Below are 18,462 nucleotides of genomic sequence, written 5' to 3' on the forward strand. Positions count from 1 at the left end.
TGCCAGGATGTTAATCCTAAAAGCGATCCCGAACCGCATGATGCACGATTTCCATCTGACGTCCGCATTTCCTCACGCACACGTCACTCCCTTAAAAAAAAAAAAAAAAAAAAAAAAAAGATGGTGGTGTTACGTGAGATCAGGTGTGCAGTTTTCCTTTAGCACCGCCTCGCTGCTGCGGGTGAGGGGCGGGCTGCGCGCCCGCCCGCCCTCCCGCACGGAGGAGCGCGGCGGAAGGCGGCCAGGAGCCAGCGCAGCGCCGGGCTGCTGCGGCGGGCGGGTAGCGGCCGCCGGGCGCCCCCTCGTCCCCCGCTGCGAAGCCGCTCCGCTCGCCGGGCTGCCTCGGCCGAGGAGCGCGCCGAGCCGCCACCTGCCCCCTACCTGAAATCCTCCCTTCTCTCCACCCCCCTCCACCACCTCCTCCCCCACTGTGGAAATCAGTAATAGAAAGCTGTGATACTGAACGGCACGGGGCTCATTCGTAAGCCTTGAAAATAAAATCAGAGGTATGTGTAGTGCTCCGTATATTGTAAGACTGCTCACTGCTCGCATGTTTACTTAAAAAAAAAGGCGGGGGGGGGGAATCAAATCCAAATTAATCAAGCCTCACGTAGGCCTGGCATTGGTGGATACAGTTAATTTTCATCTCCTACCAACGAGATTAGAGTTCGTGTCTCAACGGCAATTGAAAGCCCGTATTTGAAGGAAGTAATTCCCTCAGGTTCAGAAGCAGGATTTACTTAACCTACAGTGAATGAAGGAGTAGCACAGTGAATTCAGCTAATATAACAGCTTTATGCTTTTCATATATTTTTCCACTGAAATTTCCCTCCTGCTTCCGGTGTTTGACATTTTAAGGGATACATTTAGTTGAGGTTTTCGACGAGTCTCTATGGTAACAGCAAAACTGCCCAATCAAAAGACTTTACCTTCTCTGACTGCCTGCCTGTTCACTCAGCAGAAGCTGCAAAGCAGGGAAGTGAGATGCGCTGGCTCTTTTAAGCGTAATAAGGGTCTTCTGTAAAGTAGGAAGAAATGATCTTTAGATTTCAGGACTAGTAGTGATTATATTAGTTAGAGAAAGAATTAATCATTTGTCAGGGAACAATTTCAGCACTGGATAACTTTAGCTTTCAAAAATAAATGTTTTATTTTATGTTAAACTGAAAAATTGTTCTTTAAATTTTTCAGCCAACACTGGAGTACAGCAGCGGGTGTGGTGCTATTACAAAGTTCTTATATCGTAAGCACATGACTGAATAACACCTTACTGGCAAAATTTTCAGTAATAATCAGCAACCCCGGTGTCACAGCTGTAAATTAAACAAATGTGCTAATAAATTGCCTGAAGTCAGTCAGAATGAATAAAGTCAGAAAATATACACGGGATTATGCATTCCTGTTAGGAAAACATAGTAGCCTACTAAATCAATAAAAGCAATTTTAGTGAATGCACACATTTGTAGCAAGTTTGGCTTTTACATACACTTCCTTCAGATGGTATCAAATGCTCAGCAGAAATCCCCTAAAATGTAACTGGGTCGGAATATCAGCATTTCTCCTAAAATGTAACTGGGTCAGAATATCAGCATTTCACATACTAACTACTTAGTTTCATAATATATATTTTACAAACATATTTATAAAGCCTTGGGATCCCCCATTGTAAGTCCACGATATTTCAGAGTCGGGGGGCCAGACTACATTTTGCCCACATTTGTTGGCCAAGAAAGCCCTTGGGGCCATATATTTGTTAGCCGGTGATGGCAGGGTTCGAGCTGGACGATGTTAGAGGGCTCTAGCAGGGTCCCAGTTTGTTCTAGCAGGTCTCAGCAGCCTGCTTTACACAAAGAGTGAAGGCATCACAGAAGCAGATCTATTTTACTGTTCTGATCAACTGAGTGCAGACACTAACATGGTTATTCATAGCTTAACCTTTCGAAGATCGTCCATCATTAATAAAAAGTCATGCGTATGTGGAAAGACACTCATAATTAATAGTCTTTTTTGCAATGCAGAAACAAGCTGCGATGTTTTAGCATGATTAAGAAAAATTTTCTCTGGCATTTGGTACTCAGCGGACAGCTTTTAGAAAACCTGTCAGCTTGTTTCTAATGAACCCTGACCATTACCTTTAAATCAGCTGAGACTCTGTTTGGCCAGGGATGGTCAAAGTTCTTTAGGGGTAAATAGAAAGGTTAACCATGGACAAACTTGTCGTATCTCAAAGAGGTTTGAAGTCAACTATCCTGCCTTTGTATTTTTGCCTTTTCAGGAAGGACTGAGCGATCCAAATATAGGAATCCAAAAACTGAACTGAGCGAAATGTGAAATCTCAACTGAAATGTTTGTGTTTGGCTTCTATTACTAAAGGATTAGAGTTTGTACAGTTTTTAAGCAGTGGGATAGGCTGGCCAAGTTTTATGAAGACCATCTATACTAAAATGAAAACTCACATCATAATGGTAAATGTAAGGCCTAAAGGAATCACTTCTGATATACTGCAAATCTCAAGTAACTCCAGTTCACACATATAAAACCGAAATTGAGTATTCATGATGAAGAATGGTCTGCATACATACAAACCAAAAATTGAAGAAACGTTTGGTGTGCAAAAACCGTCCTACAAGCATTTAAACCACACCTCACATCCATGTAACAGTGAGACCTTAAAAAAGCTCTAAGAGGACTAAAACCCAAATTTAACTAAAAATGAAGCCATGAGCATCTATCTCAGCATTATGAGCAGATCAAAAGGCTGATTGAATTTTTTTTTAAACAGTGCAGTTTCACAAAAGGGACTCTGTAGAAGACTCACCATATTCGTTTTTCAGAATGTTTACTAAAAGGGCACATGTGAAGTAGAGTAGGTAAATGACAAATTGCTTCAGGACAGTGACAGCTTCTTAAATAGTAACATAAATGACTGGAGTAATTTTTAAGTAAATGAAACCTTTATAGATAATAAATCAGTGACAACTGATAAAAGATACCAGAAACCGAACAATATTTCTAAATTCCAGTTAACTAGCTCTATGGACAGACCAGAACTGGTCAGAAGATGTTATTGCCGCACTAAATTTTTGGCAGAAAATACTATTCTAAATTCAAGATCTATAGAATGACTTGTATATAGAGATTAAGATGTAATATAATATGAGGAGATAATGAAGGAGATAATCAAAGGCATGGTTATAATATAGAAACACACAGAACTGATGATTCTCTCATTAGAATCACCATGAGGAGCTCTCAGAAGTAAATTAACATGCAAATTATTATTAATGCTTTCCAATGAAAGCATCAATGTTTTTTGTACCTTCTTGTTTTGTTTACCTAGTGAAAAGCAATGTAATTCATAATCAAATTCAGTGTAGTAAGTTTATGATATACATACTTCATTACACTCTAGATGGTCAAATAACAGGAAGGAGTAAAGTCCATCTCAGGATTTAACATCCATTTACCTTTTGAAAGCCCTCATTTTACTAAAGGTGTTGAGACCATTTTAATACAGCACAAACTCTTTAGATTCTGTGAATTTGTTTGTAATGTTATATTATATTTGGTTTTCTTCAGCTGGGGAGGAATGATGGATGCCATCACTTATTTCTTATTAATTAGAAAAAAGAAAATATCCACCAAGTGAGACAGCAAGAGCAGCTGAAGCCAGTAATTGCTCAGGTTTCTTCAAAGCCTGTTTCAGCTGACAGGTTTTAGCACTTTCTGTGGAGTTCACCAATGGGTGCAGCATGTGCCATTTTGACTAGAGTCCTACTGCTCTTGGTTGGTTCAAACTTCAGTATATACTTAGGAAGGTAACAATATACTACTCTGTTAAATAACTCAGATTAGCTATGCAAAAAGACATAGGTCACATTAAGCATGATAGTAGCTGTGAGTTATACAATTGGAATGGAATTTAAAAGCCTACCTATAAGTTAAAGTTCTCTGTAAAATACATGTGGAGAACACAGATCTGCATCTGACTGGGCACTACTGGAAATTCAGGACTATACATGAATCCCAGATAGCCCAGGTAGGTTAAAAGTACCACAGTAAGACAGGTGAAATGGAATAGGAACATAGTATGTTAGAAAATTTAAAACCTCTGGAATAAAAACTTGGGGTATTTAAGTGTCCAGAGGCAGCTAGGCAGGACTTTTCTAAGTCACTAGTAGTAGGCACCTGACTTCTGCTTAGAGTGAAATATAGGCCTCTAAATGCCCTTTGTGAGTATCCTTCCATCCTATCCTCCCTATCTCTTTCCCTTCCTCCCTCCTTTCCATCCTTTCTTCCTTCCCTTCCTCCTTCTTTCCAAAAAAATAATGTTTTTGCACATATATTTAGTTTACTTCTGTGGCAGGAGACTCAAGCAAGAGAAGTGAGCGGGGGGAACACTCGTAATATCCACCACCTTCTGCTCCAGTTTACCATACACTAGCAGAGACAGAAGGTAAAAGAAGTTGGTAGCTCCAATGGAAAAGGTAGACAAACATAGAGAAACATTTTTTAAAAGTGGAATTAAAGTTTCTACATTACTAAAATGTCACTTGAAATGTTATTTAAAGTCATTAACACATAACACTGTGGAGAAGCCACAGAAACCAATTTACCACAGTAAGTATCTTGGACAATCTTAATTTGTACTTGTTTTGCATATACATAATAAGGGTCTTCAACAACTTTGTCACATTATAGCTTCAGTGGTAAAAAAGTCCATGTTTGAGAATGCTCTACATTGAAATCCTTGCACATGTATTTCCATTCTTCCATTCTGCCCTATTTTCTCAAGAAATCTTCTGAGAATTTCACTACCAGATCCTAATGAGGCTGTGCTGGGTGTAAATAGAAATAATTTTTTTAATATAGTATGTCCAGATTAGATCAGCTTTTCATTAAGCACATATTCCTAATGTAAAGACAATCTTTCCAAGAAGTACCAAATTTCTGCTGTAATGCATGGAAGCACTTAGGTTCATCAAAAAATGCTTTGAGATGTTTCTCCCATCTGAAGAAATGAAATATACCTAGCAGTTATAAATGGCTGCCTACTTTTAAGTGGAAAAAAAAAAAAAAACCTCCTAACCAAAACCTCACTACTCTGATACCTCTGCAACTATTCTGTCTCATGACAGGCAAATAACAAAGATAAGGGAGATATTCCTCACAGAGAAGGCTTATCAAGGCACCGGTCTAGTTTGTATAATACTGATGATAACCAATCTCAGATTCAATGTCATGTCATTTAAAATGAAAAACTTGGTTAGCCATATGCCAACAGCTAAGCTGTATATCTGTCATAGATATATAACATTTTAACAACCTCCTTGAGCAATAAAATACATTTGTTGTTGTAAATGAAGATTAAAAGCAACAGTCTCCTATATGATCATATTGGAAGTTCTGTGTCTGAATCATGATAACTCAAGGTTAAATATGCTTTTTAATGCGAGACAATTGATCACCCAGTGTTTCTTGTTGGTAGAATATTGCTCCAGTGGTCTTAAAATACAAAAAATTGGAGGCAGACTTACTTTGACAGCTTTTGACAAAAACAGAGATACTGTAAGGAGCATTATACTTTCCTTTTTTATTTTTTGTTATTGTTTTTATAGAGTCAATTTTCATAGGCTTCCCAGGTCAATCTGTCTCTTTAAGTTCTCAGTTTGCGCTGTAGATGGGGTCAAACATTCAGCTGAGACATTAGTAACCTTCTAAAATAAACGATAGTCTCCACAAGAAGTCCCACTACTTTAATAGCATGCAGTAAAAGGATTATTGCAGCATTACTGCTATAGACAAGCAAATTCTAGGTATCAACAACAGTAGAATCCTATAGAAATGGCAGCTAGTAATAAGTCATAGGGATCACAAATCAGGTAAGTAAACCCAGAAAATCCTTTCAAGGCAAGTGTTTCCTTCAGCTCTCTCGTACAGACTCTGGAACTGAGATTAGCGAAATGGCGTATTTTATTGAATCCCTAGAGCGTCATCAGTTAATAGCATTTCACAGCTATAGTACATTATCACATTACATTATACTCTTACTGTCGCCGTGCAAACTACAATACCATGAAGTGATAACACAGTGTAATGAGACATACAATTCAGTATAATATGATATACAAGAAAGTCAATGCAGCATATCTCTAAAATGACCCTCATTTAAAGGAAAATCCAATGAATATTTCTTATAAATATACAGGTCATTCATTTTCTCCTTTTTGGGGATATGTTTAATCTCTGTGCATATTTCCACTGAGAACTTTAATGTTATAGTCATAAGCAACCATATTTTGCTAAGAAAGCTGAAATCATAAAACGAAAATTATTCTATATGCAACTTTGTGAAAGGCCTTTAAAGGCCACAAATAAAGAGTTAAAGCAATCCTACAGAAGCCTCATGTCTTTTAAGTGATTGCATATGTGAACAATTAATCGTATCATGTCAAAAGAATTGAAAATCATGTTGTTTAAATAATGGATTCAACTTGACTTCCCTGCCCCCTTATCTTACTGATCTGACCTTTGAGTTCTGTCCCTGCTGCAGGATTTGATGACAGCAGTTTTCTCTAGCAAATGCATATATATCTCTGTATCTCTATATCTAGATAGACACAGATATACGTGTCTATAGCATAGGCATGTATATCTATATCTATATAGTTATATAACGTAGGGAACATAGCAGCTGCCTTCGCTGTGGTGTACAACAGCTGGCCTCATCTACCTTTCAGAAGACATATATTTTGTCAAGTTACAACTCAGCCTTAAGTTTTAAAAACCTGCTAGTTTCCACCACTCATGCTGATATGTATACTGATATCCTTATACTTTGGTTATCCTATGAGCATGTTTAGGGATAGGCTACATATTCTTCCTAACTGCTGTTGAGGACTTAAATACCACTGTAACAGCAAGAGACAGAGAGAAACTGAATGTAAGACTTTTCAAAAAAAGGCTAATAAGCAGTAATAGTGTTTCAGATAGGTTTCTTTAAACTCATTGACCCTCTCCAAACAAAAGCGTTCAAATATAACCAATTAGAGAAAGATTATACTAGCATTACATTCTTATGGAAGCACAGTTACTGGTTAAAAATGAAACCTGAAGGAGATCAGGCCCATTACAGCCCCTGCTCACCACAACTCCCCAAAAGATGGATAAAGTAGCTGATTTTGCTGTATCAAAAGGAATGATTTGCACTGTCATTTCTTCAAATGTGTAATAAGACTGTCTGCGCAACTAGCCTGAAGAATTTGATTTTCTCACACAGTGCCACTCATTTCTCTTTGGGGCCGTGTGAGTCTGCAGCATATCCTCTCCCAGGTTACACAACTAGGTGTTTGTCAGCTTCTGCCAACTGAGAAAGGAACATATAAATAGCAACAAGGAGAGAAAACCGTATACCCATTCACCGCACACTCACCCCCGTCATCCATGCAAACATAGGCACGATTTCCTTCTGCTAACACTGTTTCAGGGACAATCAGAGGGTCAGCTGCGGAATAAAGGAAATGGGATTTAGCCTGGGGACACTTTTGTCCTGAGTCTTCTAAAGATTTATTCAACATTGAAATTAAAATTCAGATTAGTTTAGAGTATGTTTCAGGGGAAAAAAAAAATCAAACTTGCACCCAGTTTTTAGCTTCTGTAAAATAAATCAACTTGAATGTGCAAAGTAACATTTTCATAGCGTTTTCTCATGTTTAACCCAGACTTTTAACAGCTCCTAAGTATCTATGTTACTAATTTGAAATCATGACATGATTTCTTAATTCTTACAGCTCTGCCAAACTTAGATAAATAGCACTAAATTTGAACTAGATTTTCTGAAACTTGCTGAGACATATTAATTCACTATTATTACTGTCAAGAGTGAAATATGCTCCTAAACATGCTACATCACTTCACAAAACTTCATACCTGAACTGGCATTCCATTACCTCAAACTAGCAAAGTTATCTGTAATTTAAAATAATCAGTAAAAATGCCTATTTTTAAAAAAATGTAAAGCTGCCTGTTCCCAATCAGAACAACCGTAGAACAGCTGAAAGCCTTCTCTGTGCCACCACCCCAGGAAATTCAGAGTGATTGTCAATGGCCTCCTCTCCTTTAATAATTATTTCTCAAAGTGAGTTAGAAATAGAATAGTATGTTAAAAAATCCATATGCAGAAAACTTCTGGATCCATCTATTGACACTTATTTGTGGGGTGAGTGGTTTGGTTAATTTTGTTTTCCTTTATAAAATTAAACTCAACGGGATAAAAAATAAACAGTTGTATAGAATTATTTCCATATTCAGGTATTGAAATTAAAATGTGTTGAAATGGAAAATTACAGAGAAAAAAAATCAGGCAGAACTTAAAGTTACTCCATGGCTCACTCACCTGACATGTATTTAATGGCTAGTGCTCTACTCTCTGGAAAAGAAGTCCTCTACCACCTCTCCTGACCTCAGCGTCATCTTTTGAAATAAAAATAAATGCAAATATGACATTATTTAAACTAAAAACAGCCACTGCCAACTATAGGCTGCCAACTAACATAACAAAAAAACAGAGGTGCACAGGATGGAAGCTAATCCTACGGTGAAAAGGTTATTTTAGCTCCCATTTTTGGGCTGTTTGCAAATAACGTCTATTTTAAAGTTTAGAAGGCTTCCTGAGCATATTGCCACTCTGGTCTGCGAACATTTCCTTTTTCTGCAGACGGTTCAGCTGCTGAGGTAAAACGGATGTCTAAAGCCTGTGTTCACTGTTTCTCAGGAGTTTTTTCCACTGTCAGTGAAACAGTGGGCAAGTTATTCCTGTCAAAATATGCTATCAAAATGTCTAGACAGTGAAAATCAGTAGTTTGTTAGAATAAGATATCCTATTTTTAACACTACTAATAGAACTGGTACAGACCAACATAGCAATGTTTACAAACATACAGATTTGTTAACAAACATATAAATAGCTCATTCATTCATTAATTAAGCTAGAAAGGGGATCACAGGGATCAACAACCCCTTTTAAACTATTACTGTCATGGTCTAGAAGAGGTCCTCTGTGGAACTGAAAATAATAACTAGCAAAGTTATCTGTAATTTAAAATAATCAGTAAAAATGCCTATTTTTAAAAAATGTGAAGCTGCCTGTTCCCAATCAGAACAACCGTAGAACAGCTGAAAGCCTTCTCTGTGCCACCACCCCAGTTGCCTAAATTGTCTTAACTGTCTTACATGAAAATGCTGTTCATTTTTTTTCTGTTCTGTCAAGCCCTCTAACATCCTCATGGAACAGAAAAAGTTTTCTTTAGCTTTGACTGTTCTTTGTTTCTCCCACAGGATTAATCCTCAGAGATGAATGTGGCCAGAGGCCCTGGTATAGAAGGCATAGTTATTACTCTGGCAGGTTGTTAAAGTCTTTTATTTGAAATCTAACATGCTCTCTGCTGTTACAAGGAAAACCGTTCAGCATCCTTGTAGTATTTCTTCCGTTCCAGTTTCCTGGCATATAGCTCTTTTCTAGGGACTTCTAGGGGCTAGTGTCTTTGCTAAAAAAAGGCCATTTTATGTTTGCAATATGATCTTTCTGCCTGGAGTGATGCTGAAAAAGGGATATGATATATGCTGCAACATTCTAATAATGCTAACTGGTTTTATTCTTCTTTATATGTATATTGCGGTAAGGATTTTGCTCTGCGTTTCTGTCTCCTTTGGAGGAACTCCCAATGTATTTCCCAAAGGCAACCTAGGAGACTGATAGCTATATTCCAGAGCAAACATACAGATGTAGGAAAGAAAGACAAAGGATGAGACTGTAGAAATATAAATAAAATATTAGGAGCAGATCATCTTCTTCTACAGTAGCAGAGTTCCCAATGAATTTTTTAGAACTGAAGTTTTTTTCCACCAGAGAATTTGGTCCTTTCTGTTCGAAAGTATTTGTTCATTAACTCTCAGGCTTAGAGCACCTGTCCAACATCGTTCTCATAGAGACTAAAAAATTACGGAACATTGTTATTTGTAAGAGGTTAAGCAAGGGGCTAATACTTGTGAGCATTCACATCCGTGAATATAAAGTTATTTTAATATGAAAAATCAAAAGTCAATCAACAGGATTATTCCCTCAACTTTCACAGAGAGAGCAGGACAACCTTTTTTATCTGCTCAGGGAAGGATAGCCGGTAGCCTCTACGTTTTAAACTAAGTCTCATTCATCTGTCTTTACTGTACTCCCTTTCATGAAAGTGGTAAAAATCCTACTGACAAAGTGTAAACAGAAATCTTAATATATAAACCATTATTTATTTCCAGCACTTATACAAAACAAAGATGTTCCGTTGTAAGCTGCAGAGTCCTTTATCAGGATGAATGACAGCAGTTCTGAAAAGAGCGGAACCTGTCTTTGTTTGCCTGTCCGTAGCTGAAGTAATGGCACAGAACATTAAACCAATGTCTCTTAAGAGACCAAATACATTTTCTTTCAGGATTAATGGTCCACTGCTAGTCTGAAGAAGATTAAAACTAGAAGCGAAGAGACAGGAGAGTCTCGGGTAGCCCCACAGTTCATTTCTATGGAACTTGTTAGTGAACAGAGCCAAAAAGTCAAGCATTTGAGTAAACAGTTCAACATGAAATTACTTACTGAATGCTATCAGACGTTATGGTCAAATACATCTGCTGCACAGTTAGGCAGTAGATAGAGTGATTTAGCACTGCATACAAATCACTGGGATCCTGTGTGTTGGTACCAACTGAAAGGCTGGCAGCAGTAAGAAGAATGCCAATCACTGGGTGTCACTTCTTCATTTACATCACATTGGTATTCAGACAGTGGCAAGCAACCCCAAAAGTGAATTTATTGCTACGAAAAGTCAATATTTTACAATAAGTGTAGGAATTCTGAAGCACTGATTTAAGACGACTTTGGGCAGAGCATTTACCACTTTATACACACGTATATTGCTATTCATTGCCACGGATACCTACAAACAGAGTAATTCTGTGAAGCTTCTTAAATTTAAACACTTGATCTTTTTCAAAGTAAACTGCCAGTGTTTAGTTTAGTTAGTAAAACTGAGTTATTAGAGACCTCCTTGACTTCTCTAGAACAATTATTTACTGTACATGGTTCAGTTATCTCTCTCTTTTTAATTTTCTTGAAACAACATTTCATTAGGGTTTTTTGCCCTGAAATGTGCCATCGAGCAGTCAAGTCAAACCATCCTATTTTCTTTTGAAATATGAGGCTTGTAAATAACTACCCTTCTTAAAAATACAGGTGTAGTAAGCCAATAGAATGTGAAGGAAATAACTCTCAGATTTTCTTTTCAGTTTCTTTGTAGTATATGAAAAAAACACTGATTGAAATTAAAACTTCAGTATCCCTTGAGTACTTTTTAATTATCAAAACAGAGAAACATTCCACTAAACACAAACACACAAATTACATACAGACACTCCCTTTCTCATCAGTGTATTTTTTTCTTTTGGAAGTACAAAATTTTCTAGGCTTGGCATTTCTGTAACTCAGACTTTACCAGATCACATGATCATGAGAATTCACCCATGCTGAGTTGTCCTTATTTATGTAATTATCTCTGCTGTCCTATCAAACTGGATAAACTGAGCCTTCTTATCCCTCTCATACAAATAGACTGGCTATATTTAGCTGAGTCTTTACAAATTGATGACAATATTTGAGGCATGAAAATATATACTTTTGCATGGTATTTGGGAAAAAAATCTTTATCAAAGGTACAAATCTATACAGTAAAATTTGAATTCTATCCTATAGAAATGTTTCCTACCTGACACAGGTTTTTGTCTCCATCGCAACATACTTTTCAGTAAATATTTCTGGAGCTGCAATATAGCAACAGTAAAAGACAGCGAGAAGTCTTGTTTTCGTTAAAGCAAAGTTCTGCAATTTGTGAGAGGGTATATTCATTTTGGACAAAGAAGGGAGCATTTCTCAGCAACCAATAATGGTAGCTCACAAGTCTGATTATGTCAGTGCTGGCTCCTAGAAAAGACCAAGCAATATAATTGATCTTGTAACATTTAAAGGCTCTTCACTTCAAGCGTATTTTATTGCTGCCTGGCTACAATTATGTTGACCAGAAGTGAGGCCGGCGCTGGGGTTCAGAACTCTGAGGAAAATCAGTTCAGCATGCAACCACTTCACTCCTAATGGCAGAAGTTGCATGGGAAATTAATTTTCAGGATCGCATTAAGTCAGACTGCAGAAACTATTGTGGGATTCACTTGGATAAAATTGCTCTAGCTGCTGGAAAGATGAGTGTCAGTAATGATATTTATTAAACAAAATGAATAACGTTTGGAAGCCATGGAAACCAGAGCACTAAAATTGGGTAGATGCACTAAGTGCAAAAGGCCACCAAGAGCTTTTAAGACAATCAAAGGATTTAAAGTACAAGGGCAGATTAGATGAATTCATAAGCAGTTTTATCCGTCTTCCTCTGATAGAAGAAAGCAAAGTGAAATTAACACAGAAAATACCAAAATGTGTAATCAAGGAAACAAACCTCCAACCCTGCTTTAGGAGAACATTTCCATTCTTTTAATATGAGCCTCAGTCAATGTTCCATTCTTTATATGATTGAAAGACTACATTTTATAATATAGATAAACTGTAATGCAGGATAAGGAAAAACAATACAACAGCAACAGAGAAGTGCATGAAAATACCCAGGCTACAATAAGAATTTGCAAGGAACGCATAGGAGTAAAAGAAATATACAGAGCTAGATCGTATAGATGTTAATCATTCAGTAAAGCAAATGGTATTTGATAGAAATAAAATTTTAAAAGATAATAGAATAAAAAAAAAGATATACCAAGCCATCTGGCTCTGAGTGACAATTTTTCTTTTGGTTTTCATTTGTCTTTGGAAGAGTACTACATTCTAAATATTCCAAAAACTCACTTCCACGTACCTTTACAAAGTATTACTAGTTCAATTGATTACAGTGGGACTATTCCCAATGTGCACAGTTAAGCCTTTAAGATTAAAAGTGAGAGAAAGGCAGAAGGAAGAAATAAAAAGCCTGGTAGCTATATTTTTAAAAGGCCAGCAAAGGCCACCGCTTCTGAAATGCAGCAAGTAAAGCACAATATTTTTTATTTTCTATTCTGCTTAAATAATCCTTTAGTATACGAAGATAATACACTATTTCACAATAGTTAATTAAACAATTTAACAACACATATCCTTTCTACAATACAAGAGGAATAAATGAACAAGTGCATGCACCTAGATTTTCTTAAAACAATGGCCCACTTGTTCAGCATATCTTAACTTGGAAATGAGATGTCAATTTCCTTGGGGGCATTTTTCATTATTTTATAGGCAATATAGCACTCAAATTATTGTATTATTAGTCATATTATTTATAGGGATAATGTTTGTATGTACTATATCTTAAAAAATATGTGTTTAGATTCAAGCTTACCAACCAATGTGACTAAAGAAAATAAGGAACTTACAGTTTTAAAAAAATAATTAGTCTATTCATATTTCTTCTATAGTGAAGGAGCAAAAAAATCATGTTACTTCCAGCATGAGCACTCAAGTTAAAATACCATCTACCTGTGTTTCATTTGAGGCCATATTACATTATAAGGTGCAAATACAGTGAGAGCTAATCAAGCATACCTAGTATCTAAAGCAGCTGACGGCTCTCTAAGATATTAGAAGTGGTTCATTTTACCCATTAGTGGGAGCATCATAAGGGTGAGAATGTCCTTTAGTACTCAACTTCCATAAATAGGCCATCTGTTTTCCATTAGATTGATATGAATAAGAACTGATATAAAGCCAGACCGTTTTTCATTTGTTAACCAGAACATCCTTTACTGTCCCTAGAGTTAGTCAGTTCACCTTCACTGACACAACATACCCATGTTTATATGGCATATCCCATTTCCTGGAACATCTATATTGAGCAACATAATCAGGACTGCACTGTAAACAGTTCTGTTCAAATCTGAGCAAGAATGAGTGTATTTTGTACATGCACATAGGGAAGAGAGTGGTGTCTTCAGCTGAGATATCCAATATTTGATTAAAAAGAAAAGAAGGAAGGATATTCTGAATGATAAGATCCCACCTCTCCGAACAGCTTGTCTCTGAGATTTTCAGATCCTGAAGGATTATTTGGGTGGGTAAGACTAGCTAAGACATTTCTTTTTCCTTCCATATCTTTCATAACATGACAACACGGAGATGGCAATATTCAAAAGAGATACCTGTCCCATTCCAGTTAGATAAGGGAACATACCTTGCCATCAGAGTTGCATGAGTGCCCTTCCGCTCTACAGAGAAGCCTATGCTCGCATGGTGTTACAGATTTGCGGTATTATTTCTCCTTGCTTCACTCCAGGGAAGCTATAGTATTGCCTCCATGAAGAATGTTCAGAATAAACTTGTTCATATTATTTGAGTGCCTTTTTGTACCCTGAAAATACAGGCAGGTTCAGGTAAGGACAATAGCTCTAAAAACCTCTAAAGAATACAAAAGACATAATACAAGTTATGATTTGTTTAAGTTTCTACCTGAAGTCATTTTTGAAAACTTTCTGCTTTGTCAGTTGGTACAGGAATTGAACAGGTGCTCTTTTTATCGTGGTGGTGGTGGGTTCCCCTCCTCCCTGCATATATTATATAATTAATTTATGCTCTGAAGAAAAACAAAATTCTAAGCTGATTTGATACTTCCCATGATTAATGAGAAACTATTATGTAAAAGACACATGTCACTAACCTTTTAAATCTTCTGTGATGGTTCGCATAAAATAAAGCCATTATCCCAATCAGGTCAGGATTTTTTTCCCTTAATGTTATCTTTTTAAGGGATCGAGAAGTCTGCTGAACAATTGTTTTCTATAAAAATTCCATCCCTGCAAGACACGGAGGGAGAGAGAGAGAGATCAGAGGCCACGGAGAAGGAAAAAGAGGAGATGGGGGGAATCAGAACCGAAGAAGTAAAGAAGTGGGTGTTTCTTCCTTATTTATGAAGAGGTATGACCTTTCTGCCGAGGAAGGAGAACCCTCCTGAAGTAATGAGTGAATTAACTAATTTTGTCATTTGTTTTAGCCACAAGCCAGCAACGTGGCCTCAGTATCTTTTTACTGTGGCCAGATTGCAAAGCCTTCATCTGATTTATTCTGTGGTACGCTCTGAAGACTGGCACCTGCCCTTGTGACAATGAAGCCTGATTATTGTCATTCTCTGCTCTCAAGCTTGCAGCTTGCCCGGAGTGCTGTAACATGATTGTTGAGAGGTTTAGACAAACCTGATCCTAATGCCTGCACTCTTTGCTCTTCATACTATTTGTCTGAATATTATTTGAGATTTGTTACTGTAAAATCAAAGTCCATACTTCAGCCCTCTGTAAAACCAGCGCTGTGTAGAATAAAGGGATAGTTTGTCTTTCCTTTCATCACTAAAGCGAACAGCCACTACCTTTTCTAATTCCCCTCCCCACCTTGGAAGAAGGTCTGCCTTCCTTCTAGGACCCTTTTGGATGAGACAGCCCCCAGACACAGCATGCAGCCTTAAACATTGTCTGACGGGAAGCAGCTGAAGTCATTATTATACATGCCTTCCAATTTATATTTCAATATGGAACTGATAAACTTCATGGGGCAGCTCTTCAGCTGATATAAGTCATCATAGCATCTTTAGTTTCAAGGAACCTGTTTAATTTTACAGTAGAGGAGATGGCTCTTCTGCTGTTTACCATATTTAGTACTGCTATTCAGCAACTCAAGTACTGCTTTTGAAGCTCTGATTGAAATTACTGCTCATTACAGTCTCTGCCATTTTTTTTAAATACAATCATCCACATAAAATGCACAAACATTTTATGTGCTCCAATATTATTACATGTTAAGTTTTTTCTCCAGTGAGATTTCATAATATGGCCTGATTCATCTCACTCCATATGTTTTAGCTATCTGATTGGCCAGCTCTCTTAACTATTCTCCATTTCACCGAGCAGTATTTTTCTCTATTTTTTGAGTAGTATTTGTCTCCTCATTCCTGTCACCTTCTAAGCTTAGGAAAATCAATTCAAGAATATTGAATTATGCCCATCTTATTTTTTAAGATAAAGCCAATATTTTCTCCAGAATGGTGTCATGTAGTGTGTGAACCACCTCTGCTAACTTTGCCAACTGAAGTTCAGATGCCCAGTCTAATTAAATCATCCGGCTCCTACTGTCACCAAAGAAAGGAGATAAGTTGACATAAATCACCTTTCAGGGCCTTCCACTCTCCACTGATTCTAAAGGATGAAAAGATCTAGACAAAGGCAACATTTTCAAAAGCAGCAAGGGGATGGATTTAATGTCTCTACTGTTGTCCAGCAGTAAGCTGGTTAGTGCATTTAATTAGGAGGCTTTTATTCTTTATTTTGCCTACTGCACCTTTCCAAAGCAGCTCAGCTTTGTACTCCATTGTGTAGAAGTACTCCATTTTGTGTAGAAGACATTAATATAAATTGGAGGAGGTGGTATACACTACCTCATTTAACAGCCCTAATCTCTCAGCCGCTATATTGCTCTCATTTTTATTAGTTTGGCCTTAGGTAGTACTTAAGTGTGCCAAGCAAAATGAAAGAATTTCATCCAAGCAGCATTTAAGCCTTATCACAATACTCTGTAGCCTGTTCTTCTACCATGTTTCCCTAGAAGGCAGGAAATGCGGGTTCCTGTCACCTCAAGGAGAAGAGGACAAGTTGGTGTGTCCTCTGTCATGACTGCCACATCCTCCCGCCCAACAGAAAAATGCAATATAACATTCTGTGAATCAAGCATTTTTCTAAACTGAGGCCATATGGCAAATTCATTGCAAGCTACAGAGTAACCAAAAACATTATCTTTATGAATATACATTTAAAAATACACTAAAAGAATGGATCCATATCTTACATCTCTTTGTCATTGATGAAAATCTCTGCTGCTATTTACTAGAAGTAAAATTCATTCCTGCTGGAAGGAGAGGCACAAGATTCACTCCACTTCAGTTGCCTCATTATAACTTCTTCTGTGAAAGTCACCCAGCCCACCACATTTCTCACCAGAAGAAATGCCAAATAGCTCCTCAGGAAGCCTAACCGTGGGGTCTGACCATAGTTGTGAACACAGCTGACCGAAAGCTGCTGCTTCAGGGGAAATGGAAGATGGATCTCTGGCAGAGGAACGTTCACCCTGTGCACATGCAGGGTGAACCGCAATGCTGGCCAGCAGATCTTGCTACTGCAAGCATTACTCCTTGTCTACAGGAACGGTCCCAGAAGTGAAGTCTCATTCTGGCTTGCTAAGGCTGGCTGACTGAGACTTGGGGAGCTGAAAGGCCATTGATATGCAGGCTTTTAGCTTCATGAGAGTTAATACCTCTTAATCATTTCATTCTGCATGGACCAACAAGCACAGCTTATACCCTTTGGCTGGATTTTATTTCATGTATTTATTTTTTTCTTTTATTTTATTATTACAAGTCCCAGTACATCATAAACAGAAGCAAAAGTTTGGGTTTTTTTAAAACTTTTCTTCTTAGCTAGGTTGCCAATTCTGCATGTAGCTAGAGTCACAAATGAGATCGAAGTACACTCTCCAGAACAACAACATAAAATGTAAATAAATCCTTAAAAAATAAATTCAGTGACTGCTGGCAAAGTTGACCCATTGATTAGCAACATCATCTTTCTAATTCTACTTTTTACTTGTTTTCAGATGGCCTTTTTTCACTGTAAAATGCTTGTATCAAAAGAGTGCAGATTTTGATAGACGGTAGAAACTCTATGCTACAAGAGATATTATTACTTTTATAAACTAGTTTTTTTCAAAGAAAACAAAATAGGTAAGTTCTTTTTGACACTGAAAATATAGCCAGTACAAAAAGAAATCTCTAACTTCAGAGCATACCAGCTAGAGGCCTAGTCTCATTTGGTGAAAAATCAGCACCATTACCACTGCATGGGCCCGTAACTGTAGATTGAACTCATTTTCTCTCTCTTCTAGTGTAGTATATTTGTCAAACAGTAGGAGAAAATACAGCTAAATTTCTAATCCATGGAGAAGGTATAAAGAATGCAGAATGATAATACCTTACTACAGTTCTAGGACTAATTATTTAATCTTCTGGCCATACATAATCATAAATTTTATTATAATTAATTTAGATAATTTAATACTATACTTCCTTCTGTATGTCCTTCCCGTATTATGTAAAGATAAGTATGGGAAATACAAAACCAGAAACTATTAAGTTAAATTCTGCAAATACAATTAGTCTAGTAATAATACCTTGCCTTTGTATAACGTCTCTCCTTAGATAAGCACCACATATATTATCTCCTATGGTCATAGACCTAGAACAACAAAATATTAAATCAGTTCTGTTGTCATGTAATTCAATAGCAAAGTCCCTGTACATATCC

The 18,462-nt window shown here is 37.2% G+C and overlaps 1 long non-coding RNA gene across 1 annotated transcript; it reads left to right on the plus strand.

Annotated features, from left to right (window-relative positions):
* Nucleotides 1–179: 179 nt before the first annotated feature.
* LOC138065811 (uncharacterized) lies at nt 180–17,693 on the plus strand. Its single transcript, XR_011138879.1, has 3 exons — nt 180–506; nt 14,870–15,037; nt 15,114–17,693. It is a non-coding gene; the product is annotated as an uncharacterized lncRNA (long non-coding RNA).
* Nucleotides 17,694–18,462: the final 769 nt, after the last annotated feature.

This window comes from Struthio camelus, chromosome 1 (genome assembly GCF_040807025.1).
Source record: "Struthio camelus isolate bStrCam1 chromosome 1, bStrCam1.hap1, whole genome shotgun sequence".
Classification (NCBI taxonomy): domain Eukaryota; kingdom Metazoa; phylum Chordata; class Aves; order Struthioniformes; family Struthionidae; genus Struthio; species Struthio camelus.